Source organism: Furipterus horrens, unplaced genomic scaffold, assembly GCF_987537825.1.
Source record: "Furipterus horrens unplaced genomic scaffold, mFurHor1.1.pri manual_scaffold_8, whole genome shotgun sequence".
Lineage (NCBI taxonomy): Eukaryota > Metazoa > Chordata > Mammalia > Chiroptera > Furipteridae > Furipterus > Furipterus horrens.
In genome coordinates this window covers 54,759,135-54,773,119 of record NW_028327178.1, presented here as the reverse complement: position 1 = coordinate 54,773,119, position 13,985 = coordinate 54,759,135, and the positions used below count along the sequence as shown (strand labels likewise).

The window sequence follows — 13,985 nt, the reverse complement described above, 5'->3', positions numbered from 1 at the left end:
TTCTTATTATTCCAAAATAATAGACATATACAGAAGACTATGTGAGCCCAGGGGAGAGTGTGACTTACTTTGCTTGATGTGGTGTCAGGAGGTTTCACAGAGAAGATCTATTTTCTGCAGGTTTTGAAGGACGAGCAGTGGGATAAAAAGAGAAGGGCATGTTAGATAGAAGCAACAGTAAGAACAAGGATTTAGAAATGAAGAACTATTCAAAGAACAGAAGTACATGTAGTACGGCAACAACACCCACTTCCCCATATCAAAAGCAGACACTGCTTAATCAGTTGTTGAATTTTAACTACTGAATTTATGAGCAGCTTCAGAGTTCTTAACAGGGTGATTCAGGTAGCCACTACCAATTATTTGGAGTTGGCATATGAGGTTAAGCCTGTTTGTCTTCTCTTCAGTGGGAATCCACTGCACCTGGAGCATAGGAGGTGCGTGGGAGTGGTGGAGAATGAGACAGGCTGGTGAGGTATATTGGTGAGGATCAGGTTGTAAAGGACTTTTTTGTGCCACACCACTGAGCTTGTATTTATAGTCTGTATAGGCGGTAGAGAGCCGTGTAAGGATTTTAGCAGGGAAATGATGTAAGCATTCCTCTTTTTAGAAAGAATTGTGGGAGCTTTGTAGAATATGGATTGAACTGGGTAAAAGGAGGGCAAAGACACCATAAGCATTTCATACTATCATTAGTTGCCAAACCAGTCAGGAGTGTTATGGTTGTTCACCCAGGAGATGATGGAGGTCTGAATGAAGTCAGTAGGAATGTGGAGGAAATGTTAGAATAAGGGTGACTTAGCTTTTAAGAGTCTTCAAGGATCTTTGACACTAACTGAAGTTGGGGAAGATGCAGTCTGAGAAATAAAATGACACTGACCCAGGTTACCAGTAATCAGCACAGACCACACTTCAGTGCCTAACGATTATAATTAGAAGTGCCTACCTGAGAATCAGACCCAAGTTGCAGGAGGAGTAAGTAAGTGGAAGCTGCACTAACCTCCTCCCAGTACCAAACTAGAATTACAACTAAATTATTTAAAAATCATCCTGAATAACCAACTGAACACTAGCTGAGGAGAAGCTTTCCACAGACAGATGGAAGAAGCCACATCACCACAACGAGACGGGTAGGTAGTGCAGAGGATGCACCAGAGGGCTGTCAGAGCTTCCATGGGAAGCTGAAGTGCTGAAAGGATATTTCAGTGGCCAGAGGGTACCCCCTGATAAGTGTGGGGTCTAAATCCCAAGCTGGGTCCCCCAACCTACAGCACCAGAACTGGGGAAGGAACCCAAATAACATATGACTGTGAAAAGCAGCAGGTTTTCTGTCTGCCAGGGAGAGACAGCTAGAGACTCAGGGAACCTCTTAAAGAACCAATGCACAAAATTTTGTTTGTAGCCACTTATGCTGGGCGCTGGCAGAGGAAGGGCAGAGTGGACTAGAGATGCTTGAGGGGAGTCTGGGGTTGGTGACTCACGGGAGAGAACTGAAGGAACAGCTGCCAGGATCCCTGTGCTGAGACATTCCCCATACTGCAGAAGCCATTTTTCTCAGGCAGAGCACTCTTCTCCAAGAGACATCAGTCTGAAGGGAAACAATAGCTCTGCCTGCAGGAATTACTCTGCCCAACCCTGTGGGTCTTAAGCCCTGCTGCTGACAAGTACAGCTGGAAGACATTCACTGATTAACTCTACAGAAAACCTGCAGGCAGTGGCAGATTCCCCCAGGCCTGGTGATGATAAAAGCTGGCCTTGTTGCACTGCCTGGTTCTTTATGCACAAATCTAGGCCCAGCAGAGGGAGCCACAAACTGTGGATCATAAATAGCTCAAAACAGGTTGCTCAGGGCCAGTCACAGGCAGAATTTGACTTAGGCCTGCACCAGAGTCTTGCATATCTACCTGTTACATAGAAACAAACACAAAGAGGAAGCCAAAATGGGAAAACAAGGAAACAGGCCCCAAAAGAAAGAACAAGGGATGAAATGGAAGCAAGTAATTTATCAGATAGAATTTAAAGTAATTATTATAAGGATCCTCAACAGCAGGAAAAAAGACATAGAAACCATAAAAAAGAACCAGCCAGAAATACAGAATGCTGTATCTCAAATAAATAATACATTGGAAGGAATAAACAGGTTAGATGAAGCAGAGAATAGAATCAGCAATTTTATCTATTTATTTATCTTATTGTTGTTCAGTAAGCCCTGGCTGGTTTGGCTCAGTGGATTGAGCGTCGGCCTGCGAGCTGTCGCTGGTTCGATCTTCCAGTCAGGGCACATCAGAGAAGGAAAACTCTGACTCCAAAAAACCTCCGCTGCCTTGCGGCATACCTCTTCAGGGGAAAGGCTAAGGGAGTAAACCCCGACAGAAAATCCGGAGCCGGAGTCCCTAAGGCGGTTTGATGTTGTAGTCAACACCGGCAACTCCTGCGGCGCACCTGAAGCCAAGCTGTATTGACTCCGTCTTTCCCTTGGACCCTTCAGCTGCGAAGAGAGGGGGGGTCTGCTGCATGGGCAACAGCAGACCCTCCATATCACCCTACCCAGGCTCTGTAGCTTCAGCTTCACTGGAGAGGACACTCCAGCGTCATCGTAAGATGTCGATTCAACACGGGAGGAGACAGATACCGTGTCACTCCCGAGTTGGACTGCACAGCCATTCTCGGCGGTGCAGATAGACTCTTAAGAAGCTACACCATTGTCTCTCGAGACGGATGGCTGCCGCCGCCGCCGACGATTGTTGTTCAGTTACAGCCATCCCAATTTTCTCCCTGTCAAATCAGTGATTTGGAAGATAAGGTATAAAAAAACACCCAAGTACAGCAGAAAAAGAAAAAGGAGTTTTAAAAAATGAGAGCTTAAGAAACCTTTGGGACAACATGAAGTGTGACAACATCTACATCATGGGACTACCAGAAGGATAAGAGAGAGAGCAAGGGATCAAGAACCTATTTGAAGAAACAATGACCAAAAACTTCCCTAATCTGGTGAAGGGAAAAGATACAAATCCAGGAAGCTCACAGAGTCCCAAACGAGTTGGACACAAGGAAGCCTGCACCAAGACACAAAATAATTAAAATGACAAAGCTTTAAGACGAGAGAATACTAAAAGCTGCAAGAGAAAGGCAGGTTGTTACATACAAAGGAGCACCAGTTAGACTGTCATCTGATTTCTCAACAGAAACTTTTTTTTTTTTTTTTTTTTTGAGGAAAAACAGGTCTTTATTTACAATATTCCAATCTGGGGAGGACAGTGAGCACTTCAGCGCAGATCCCTGTTCTCTGATGGGACCCAGTACTTCCCTTGCTCCCCAAAAGGCGAAGCCAAAAACATGCCCAGAAGTTCCGCATCCATTATCTGTCAACTGTCTCCTTCAGGATCTGGGGTACGATGTCAGCCTCCATATAACAGTCCAGGAAAACATGTGCCACGTTGCACTGGATCACGCATGGTTCTCCCTTTCAAAGCAGCATGGAGTTCTTCTCTGCCCTCCTTGCAAACTGCGTGGATCTCCTCTCTTCCTCTCAAAGCTGCATGGAGATCTTCTCCTTCCTGCAAACTGTGTAGATCTCCTCTCCTCCTCTCTCAACAGAAACATTTTAGGTCAAAAGGGAGTTGTGTAAAGTACTCAAGATAATGAAAAGCAATGACCTACAACCAAGGTTACTTTGCCCAGTAAGTCTGTCATTTAAAATTGAAGGACAAATAAGGAGCTTTCCAGACAAGAAAAAGCTAAAAGAGTTTGTAACACCAAACCATACTGCAACAAATGTTGAAGGGCTTGTGATAAGAAGAAGAAGAAAAAGAAGAAGAACAAGATTAAGAGGAAGAAAAAGAGAAAGAAAGAAAAAGAATAAAGTAAAATAGTCTTAACAATAAAATGGTACTACATACGTATGTATCAGTAATTACCTTAAATGTAAATGGCTTAAATGCTCCAACCAAAAGACATATGTAGGGTAGCTGAATGGATAAGAAAAGAAGATCTATTTATATGTTGCCTTCAATGCAATCACCTCAGGTCACAATATAGCCACAGACTAAAGGTAAAGGGGTGGAAACAGATATTTCATGCAAATGGGAAGGAAAAGAAAAAAACTGTGGTAGCAATACTTATATCCAACAAAAGAGACTTTAAAACGAAGGCTATAGTAAGGGAAAAAGAAGGACACTACATAATGATAAAGGGAAAAAAGCAACAATAGGACATAACACTATTAAACATTTATGCACCCAAAATAGGAGCACCTAAATATGTAAAGCAAATCTTGATGGACATAAGGGAGAGATCAACAGAAATACAGTAATAGTTGGGGATTTTGAACCCCATTGACTTCAATGAATAGATCTTCCAGGCAGAAAATTAACAAGTAGACAGTGACCTTAACCAAAACACCAGATCAAATGGATTTAATGGATATCTTCAGAGCATTTTACCGCAAAGCAAGTAAGGTACATAGTTTTCAAATGCACATGGAACATTATCTAGGATAGACCACATGTTAGGACATAAAACAAGTCTTAATAAATTCAAGAAGATTGAAATCATATCAAGCTCTCTGACAACAGTGCTATGAAAGTAGAAATCAATCACAAGAACACTGAAAACCATGCTAAGACATGGAAGATAAATAACATGTTATTAAACAATGAATGGGTCGGTGAGGTCAAAAGAAATCAATAGATCCTTGAAACAAATGAAAATGAGACAACAATCCAAAATTTGTGGGACACAGGGAAGGGAATCCTAAGGAGGAAATTCATAGCAATGCAGGCCTATCTCAAAAAAAAAAAAAAAACAAGAAAAATCTCAAATATACAATGTAACTTTACACTTAAAGGAACTTGAAAAAGAACAACAAACAAAGCCCTGAGTGAGTAGAAGGAAGGAATTAATAAAGATAGAGCAGAAAAAAATTGAATATAAAAAATATATATACCAAAGATCAGTTAATCCAAAAGCTGGTTCTTTGATAAGATAAACAAGATTGACAAACCTTTAACCAGACTCAGGAAGAAAAAAAGAGAAAGGGTCCAAATAAATAACATGAGAAATGAAAAAGGAGAAATACTGACACCAAATAAATAAAAAGAATTCTAAGAAAATGTTATGAACAACTACATGCCAGCAACTGGACAACATGGAGGAAATGGATAAGTTCCTAGAAATGTAAAATCTTCCAAAACGAAATCAGGAAGAATCAGAGAATCTGAATAGACAGATTGCACTTAGTGAAACTGAAGCAGTAATCAAAAACTTCCAACAAATAGAAGCCCTGGACCGGTTTGCTTCACAGGTGAATTTTACTAGCCATTCCAAGAAAAACTAACACCTCTCCCCCTCAAACTGTTTCAAAAAGTTCAAGAGGAGTGAAGGCTCCCAAGCTCATTTTACGAGGTCAGCATTATCCTAATTCCAAAACCAGATAAAGACACTGCAAAGAAAGAAAATTATAGACCAATATCACTGATGAACATAGATGCTAAAATCCTCAACAAAAATATAGCAAACAGAATACAGCAATGCATCAAAAAGATCATACACACTTATCAAGTGGAATTTATTCCAGGAATGCAAAGTTGGTTCAATATGCGCAAAAAATAAATGTGATTCACCACATAAACAAAATGAAGTATATAAACCACATTGTCATATCAGTAGATCCAGAAAAAGCATTTGATAAAATCCAACATCCATTTATGATAAAAACTCTCAGCAAAGTGGGAAAAGAGGGAACATACCTAAACATAATAAAGGCCATATATGACAAATTGGTAGCATCATATTCAAAGAGGCAAAAAAACTACAGGTGTTCCACTTAGGATCTGGAAGAAAACAGGGATATCTGATTTCATCTCTTATTTAACATAGTACTGGAAGTGCTAGCCACAGCAGTCAGACAAGAAGAAGAAATAAAAGGCATCCAGATTGGAAAAGAAGAAGCAAAGCTGTCATTATTTGCAGATAACATGATACGGTATATAGAAAACCCCAAAGATTCCACCAAGAAACTACTAGAACTGATAAATGAATTCAGCAAAGTAGCAGCATTCAAAATTAATATCCAGAAATCAGTTGCATTTTTATATGCCAATAACAGACTTAACTGAAAACGAAATTAAAAAGAATCCCATTCACAATTGCTACAAAAAGAATAAAATACCTAGGAATAAACCCACCCAAGGATGTAAAAGACCTGTACTAGGAAAATTATAAGACACTGAAGAGAGAAATGGAAGAATATGCATGTAAGTGAAAGCACATACCATGTTTTTAGGTAGGAAGAATTAACATCATTAAAATGTCCATACTATTCAAAGCAATCTATAGATTCGGTGCAATTCCTATCAAGAGTCCAATGACATATTTCACAAAACTAGAATAAATATTTCAAAACTTTATATGGAACCACAAAATGCCCTGTATAGCAACAGCGATCCTGAGAAAGAACAATGATTTTGGAGGAATTACGCTACCTAATATCACACTAGACTATAAGGCCATATTAATCAAAACAACTTAAGTACTAGCATAAAAAGAGACACACTGATCAATGGAATATAATAGCCCAGAAATAAACCCACATCTTTTTTTCCATTTTTTATTGTTCTGTTACGGTTGTCCCATATTTACCCCCATTGCTCTCCCAGGCCCTGTAAACCCACATCTTTATAGTCAATTAATATTCAGCAGAGGAAGCAAGCACATATCATGGGCTAAAGATAGTTTATTCAATTAATAGTGTTGGGAAAATTGGACAGATTTGTGCAAAAAAATGCAACTGGACCAGCTTCTTACACCATACACAAGAATAAATTCAAAATGGATTAAAGACTTAAATGTTAGACCCAAAACCCATAAAAATCCTAGAAGAAACCATAGGCAGCAAAGTAGCTCATAGCAATATTTTATCAGATATATTTCCCCAGGCAATGAAAACAAAATTAAAAAAAAAAAAATGGTACTACATCAAACTAGAAAGGTTTTGCACAGCAAAGGAATTCATCTACAAAATAAATAGACAACCCACAGAATGGAAAAACACATTCGTTGATACATCTGATAAGGTGTTAGTATCCAAAGTTGATAAAGAACTTACAAAAACTAAACACCAAAAAAAACCCCCAAAAAACCCAAACCCAATTAAAAAATGGGGAAAGGAACTGAACAGACACTTCTCCAAAGAGAACATACAGATGGCCAATAGACATATGAAAAGATGCTCAATGTCACTAATCATCAGAGAAATGCAAATTAAAACCACAATGAGATATCATCTCACACCTGTCCTAATGGCTATCATCAGTAAATCAAACAAGCGCTAGTTTGGTTTGCAGCATAAGTGCCACGCGGCCTGAGGAAAGTCAACTATTCAACATGGAGGAGGAGGTCAGTAAGCTGGAATTGATGTTCCAGAAAGCTGACTCTGAGCTGGATTGTATTCAATACAGGCTGGAATATGAAATCAAGACTAATCATCCTGATTCAGCAGGCGAGAAAAATCCAGTTACAGTCTTACAGGAATTGTCAGCAATAAAGTCTTGATATCAAACTTTGCATGTACGCTTTAAGCCAATTGCTGAGGGTCAGAAAGAGATTAAGAGCTGCATTTGTGCTGCTTTCAATAAGACTATGACCATGATACAAGACCTACAAAAGCAAACAGTCCTGGAGCTGTCACCACTGACTGAAGAAGAGAAAACTGTGGTACAACAATGAAAATCTCAGGTGTCAGACTTATGAAGAAATGGACTTGCAAAGGGGAACTCTGATAGAGAAGAGATCAATTTCAGAGAGATTTAGGAGGGTGTCTTGTTAGCACTTGGTACTGAAGGTGGGGTATGGTGAAGGAGAAGGTCTGGCCTGGGTAACTAGATAGTGATGCCTTTCACAAGAGAAGGGAATATGAGAAGGGCAGGTATTACTAAATTTCAGTCAAAAGGATGTAATGGGGATTTAAACAATATATGCACACACACACATTTAGTTTTGCAATTTCAGAAAAGAAAGCGTTAACACTATTTTGCATCTGTATTTGTATAATCGGTAACACAGATGTCCTATCGTAAAAGAATGTTTATATACTATCAGTCAAATGTGAATAAGCATGCTTTAAAAGATAGACAAAATATTTGTATTGTTATACAATATATTATAGAATTCTTCATTTTTGAAAATTTTGATTGAAGATGTGGTCACATCATCAGTGAGACTGCTATGTGACCTATAGTCTCCCATAAAATCTAACTTTTATAATCTGAAAAAAAAAAGTAAATAAATCAACAAACAGCAAGTGCTGCTGGCGAGAATGTGGAGAAAGGGGGACCCTTTTGCACTGTTGGTGGCAATGCAGATTGGTGTAGCCACTGTGGAAAGCAGTATGGAGATACCTCAAAAAATTAAACCTTTTGACTCTGTGACCCCACTTCTGGGAATATATCTGAAGGAATCTAAAACACTAATTCAAAAGAACCTAAGCACCCCTATGTCCATTGCACATTATTTATAATTGCCAAGATATAGAAGCAGCCCAGTGTCCATTAGTAGATGAGAAGATAAAACAACTATGGATATTTACACAATGAAATACTACTCAGCTGTAAAAAAGAAAAATTTATCCTTTGCAACAGTATGATGGACCTAGAGAACATTATGCTAAGTGAAAACCAGTCAGAGAAACCAAATACCATATGATTTCACTCATATGTGGAATCTAATGAACAAACTGAACTAACAAGGAAAATGGGGACAGACTCATAGATGGAGAGCAGGATGACAGCTAGTGGAGGGGGGTGTAGGGGTGGAGGGACTGAACAAAAAGGAAAAAGGACCCATGAACGTGGACAACAGTGTGCTGATTGGGTGAGAAGGGGGTATAAGGGAGGGGGGTATAAGTGATTGGTAACAGAAAAACAAAAACAAAAACTCAGTAAAATAAAATTTAAAAAAAGAACTGCTTTTACCTTTATCTCATTTGCGATATTCAACCTGGGCTACAGAATACAAAACGCAAACCACTTATGTGGGAGCAACTGGCTAATACTTAGGTATGGATAGGATTGGACTTAAAGTTGATGATGACTCTTAATAGCTGTGATCTAGGGTAGATGGTGAATAGATTTTCAAATCATCCTGAACTTAATGACCCAGCTAAAATCTTGCTCCTGGTAAGTGATAAAACCAGGGTTGACACTGGTTTTCTAAAAATTGTGTTTATTCTGATTTTGTTTAATTTGTGTGTAAATAGGTAACATGGACTTCATTTGTATTTACTATATATCTTTTAAATTAGAAAATGTTTTTAACTCTACCTGTCCTTTTACATTATACCTGTAGTTTATACTTTGAAAGAATAACCCAGTCTTAGCTTGCAGTTCATACTTAACTGAGTATATATTATTTAGTGCAGTTACTTCTAGTGTTTACTTAAATCTAAGTGTCATTTGGTGGGTTAGAAAAGTAGTGTTGCATGAGCTATTAATACATGTTCCATTCAAATATTCAAATATTAGTTTCAGAAGCAAGTATAAACTAGAAAATATGCATTATTCTTTTGGCCTCATTTGTAAACGTGTGTTGGTTGACCACTACTGGCCTAAAGTATTGTCAGTTTTCTTCACCATATGTTGTATAAATGTCCATAGCATCCATTAAAAATTTTCTGTAATATGTGGCCCTTTTCTATCTTTTAAGTTTTTGTTAACTGTCGTTAACCCAGATTATGTAGCCTTCACACCTGTGCAACACAAAAATAAATAAACACAGCCGCACATTGTTGGGTACAGGTTGGGGTCAGAAGCAGATGTTAGGATTCTGCCTCCCATTAGCTGTGTCATGTAAGAATTCACTTCTTCCAACTAGGATTCCATTTCCAATTAGTTTAAAGAGAAACAGATTTTAGTCTGAAGCATTTGAATACTACACAAGTGTTAAATGATAAAAATGAAACTATTCTCAATGAGGAAAAAAAAGCGTGACCTAGGTTCTTTAGATTTTGATGTGAGAAAGAGGAAGGAATCTTGGAAGCCTCAGACTTTCCGCCCTGGTGCATGGATGATATGGAAGGTAGGAGGGGCAGGCTAGTATGGGAAGATGATGACTTACACTTATTGGAAATTAAATTGGCCTGGAAAAAATACTTTTCCTATGGAGTTATGTTGATTCCTACCAAGTTTCTTTGCTCTTCTGTAAGGTTGCAAATAAGATGTTCAGTGTCACATGGTAACGTGGAAAGAACATGAGAGTTGGTTGCAGAAGCGGTTTTGATTCTTGGCTCTGGCTCTTATAACTTATGATATAACCTCAGGCAAGACATGTAACCTCTCTGACTCCCTATTTCTTTATCTGTAAAATGGGAATAATATATTCCCAGCCTTTCTTACAAAATTGTTGTAAGAATAAAGAGGATATTTATTTGTGGGCATTTTGTCAACTCATACATACTGCACATATGTTTTCACTGAGCCATTTCTTCCCTTTGTAAAAAGATGATTATTTCAGGTTACTTTGATTCAAGATTGATAAAGAACTTAGGTTTGGAAGTCCACAGAATGATTCTTGAGGTGAAACAATCTGAAATGTCAGCCTTCATACCATTATTAGATCTTAGTTACTTTAGGTTTTTAGTGTAGATTGTAATGGGCTATGGAGAGTCTAGTAGAATGTCAAGGATAGTTTAGTTTTGATCATTATTTATAGTTTTAAATGATTTCCATATAAATATTTATATGGTTTTGGATTTAGATTTTTCTTTACTTTTCCACTTTGATATTCACTTATTAATAATTTAATATTGCCTCTTGGAATCCTTTGCAGAGTGAAGGGAGGCTTATTTACATTAACAATAAAAATAATGTAAATATAACTTTCCCTCTAAACTCTTGGAACCAATTTTGAGACCTGTAAGATTAGATGAAACAATTGGCCTATTTATTGTCTGATGTGTATACAATTATATTGATTGGAAATGATTAAAGTTCATTAAAAATTTGTTTAATGATAGTTGCTCTCTCTTTTGTGATTGATGATATAAATATTCTATTTGTAATTTAGAGAACTTAGTATATTACTCATAGGTATAATAAAAATGCATAACTTACGAAGTTAGTTACAGAAAGAAGTTGTTTCTTGACATATGTGCATAAAAGGTTAGATAGATAAAAATATATGCCTAGGTAGTCTTTTTAATTGTGTTTTTTTTCCATTACTGTTTAGTCCTCTATACACCCCACCCCACCCCGCCGGCAGTCACCACATTGTTGTCCATGTTTATGAGTCCTTTTCCTTGTTTAAGTCACATATATGCGATCTTGATAGAGGGTAAGTAACATATCTGGGTAAGTGGATATGGGAGGCAGTTATGGTGCTATATCTTAGTAGAAAGAAGTACCTGAGATATCTCTCTAGCAGGGTTCCTTTTGGTTAGGATGGTCTCATACATGATCAGATGCCACAGTGGCAGAAGAGGTTCTAAGAATACACTTGATGTGTATGAAATGCATGAAAATTAGAATTCTTTAATAGATAGAAAATATGAGAACATCTGGGATTGGCACTTGCTTTTTATGATATGGCTTGGGAAGGTTTCCCTCCAGGTTCCTGTTATTGAGAAAAGGGATATAGTGTTGTGATTTCAGTGTATTTTTGAGGTTTCATGATATTAAGCAGAATTAATATCATGTGGGAAAATTTTAATCCAAATGTACACTGTTTACAGAAAGAACCACAACTTCCATCATACTGTCCTTTAGCACAGGACTGTCAGAAATGTGGCCTCAGTATTGTCACTCTCTTCTGTTCCTGTGGCAAATGTTGCTAAATGGACACAGGTACCTCCCACCCCATATTTGCTCTCAGGTAGCATAAATATATATATATACATACACACACACACACACACATATATATATTTTTTCTTTTAGGGAGAACTGCTGTATGTACAGATTGCAGATTTCCTGAGATATCTTCTATTTTTAATAAATATTTTATATATATTTTATTTAAAAAAAATTTTAAAGTACATTTCATTGATTATGCTTTCATAGTTGTCTCAATTTCTTTTCCCTTTGCTCCTCTCTGCCCAGTACCCCCCTTCCCTCCAGCAATCCCACCCTCCTTATTTCATGTTAATGGGTCGTGCATATAAGTTTTTTGACTTCATCCTTTCTTATATTATACTTAACTTCCCCCTGTTTTGTACCTACCAATTATGCTTCTTTTTAAAAAATATGTTTTATTGATTATGCTGTTACAGTTTTCCCAATTTCTTTTCCCTCTGCTCCCATCCACCCAGTGACCCCCCTTCCTTCCAGTTGTCCGCCCCCTCTTAGTTCATGCCCATTGGTTGTGCATATAGTTCTTCTCAACATCTTCCTGTCTATTCCACTCCCTCCTACTATGCTTCCTAAATCCTGCATCATCACCCTCCCTTTCTCCCCTTCCCCCTCTCCACTGACCTCCCCCCCAATATTATCCCCATACCTATAATTCTTTTATCGTTGCCTACTTAGTTTGCCTTTGTTTCGATTCCCTAGCTTCTGTTGTTGGTTGTTGTGATACAGTTTTCATTTTAATGTTCATAGTTTTGATCCTTCTTCTGCACAAGTCCCTTTAACATTTCATATAACAATGATTTGGATCTAATGAACTCCTTCAGTTTTACTTTGTCCTAGAAGCGCTTTCTCTGCCCTTCTGTCCTGAATGACAGTTTCACCGGATAGAGTAATCGTGCTGTAGGTTTTTGATTTTCATTACTTTGAATATTTTTTGCCAGTCCCTTCTTGCCTGCAGAGTCTCCTTTGAGAAATCAGCTGATAGTCTTATTGGGACCCCTTTGTACATAATTTTCTTCTTGTCTCTTGCTGCTTTTAAGATTCTCTCTTTATCCTTAATTTTTGACAATTTGATTATAATGTGTCTTGGTGTGGTTCTCCCTGTGTCCAGTTTTTCTGGAACTCTGTGCTTCCTGGACCAGTAAGCTTATTCCTTTCCCCAAGTTAGGGAAGTTCTGCTTCATTATATTTTCATGTAATTTTTTAATTTCTAGTTCTTCTTCACCTTCTGGCAACCCTATAATTTCAGATGTTCGTTCGCTTATAGCTGTCCCAGAGGTTTCTGAGCCTCTCCTCATATTCCTCACTTTCTGTTTCCTCTTTCTGTACTGGTTGACTGTTTGTTTCTCCCCTATGTTCCGATTTGTTAATTTGATCCCTGGTGTTTCTTTCCTCACCACTTGTCTCATATGTGTTTTCGTTCATTTCAGCAGGACTAGCCTTCATTCCTTCCCCGTCTTGTTCAATATTTTTTGTTAATTCTGTAAGCTGCCTTATGACTATAGCTCTGAACTGAGCCTCAGAAAGATTATCTATTTGTCAGTTAATTCACGTATTTGCTTTTTGGTCAGCTGCATGACTGGTATTTCAATCATGATTCCTTCCATCCTGATCATTTTCATTTATCTTTCCTTCTTGGGCAGAGCTGTCATACCTCCTATGCTATGGGGGGCAGAGCCCCATGCACTCGTCACTACTGGGTGACTCTTCTCACCACACAATGGCACTTTGTGTGGGGGTGAGGGTCTAAGATGGATTCCTGCCGTTACTCTCCGCTGAGAGACCGGGATCCTTATCCTCTGTCCTCATGCCCTCTAGGCCTCACAGTCCGAGGCAATGGGGGTCTGCCTTCCCTGGTGTTGGAATCGTGAGCTGACGGGTTCAGTCTGCAGCCAGGGGTGGTCCCCAGGAGCTTTTCTCCTCCCCTTAAATACGGGTGTCTGTGCTTACCTCAGTCTGTCACTGCAGCTGCCACCTCCAGCACAGCTTGATCTCTGCCCCAGCTTTGCCCCTCCTACCCGTCCGGACGAGCACCAGCTGTTTATAACTTCATACTTTGGTCTTCTGTGTAGCTTTATTTTCTGGAACTTCTGGTTATTACTGGTTTTGCGGTAGTTGTAGTTCTTAGTTGTGGAGGGAGATGGAGCG

The 13,985-nt window shown here is 38.6% G+C and overlaps 1 protein-coding gene and 1 pseudogene across 2 annotated transcripts in view; both read left to right on the top strand.

Moving 5' to 3' along the window:
• The window catches only part of SPIRE1 (spire type actin nucleation factor 1), a 326,738-nt gene that overhangs the window by 20,179 nt on the left and 292,574 nt on the right, over nucleotides 1–13,985 (top strand). The gene's annotated exons all lie outside the window — the stretch shown is intronic.
• On the top strand, nucleotides 7,362–7,749 carry LOC150002942 (SKA complex subunit 2 pseudogene; annotated as a pseudogene).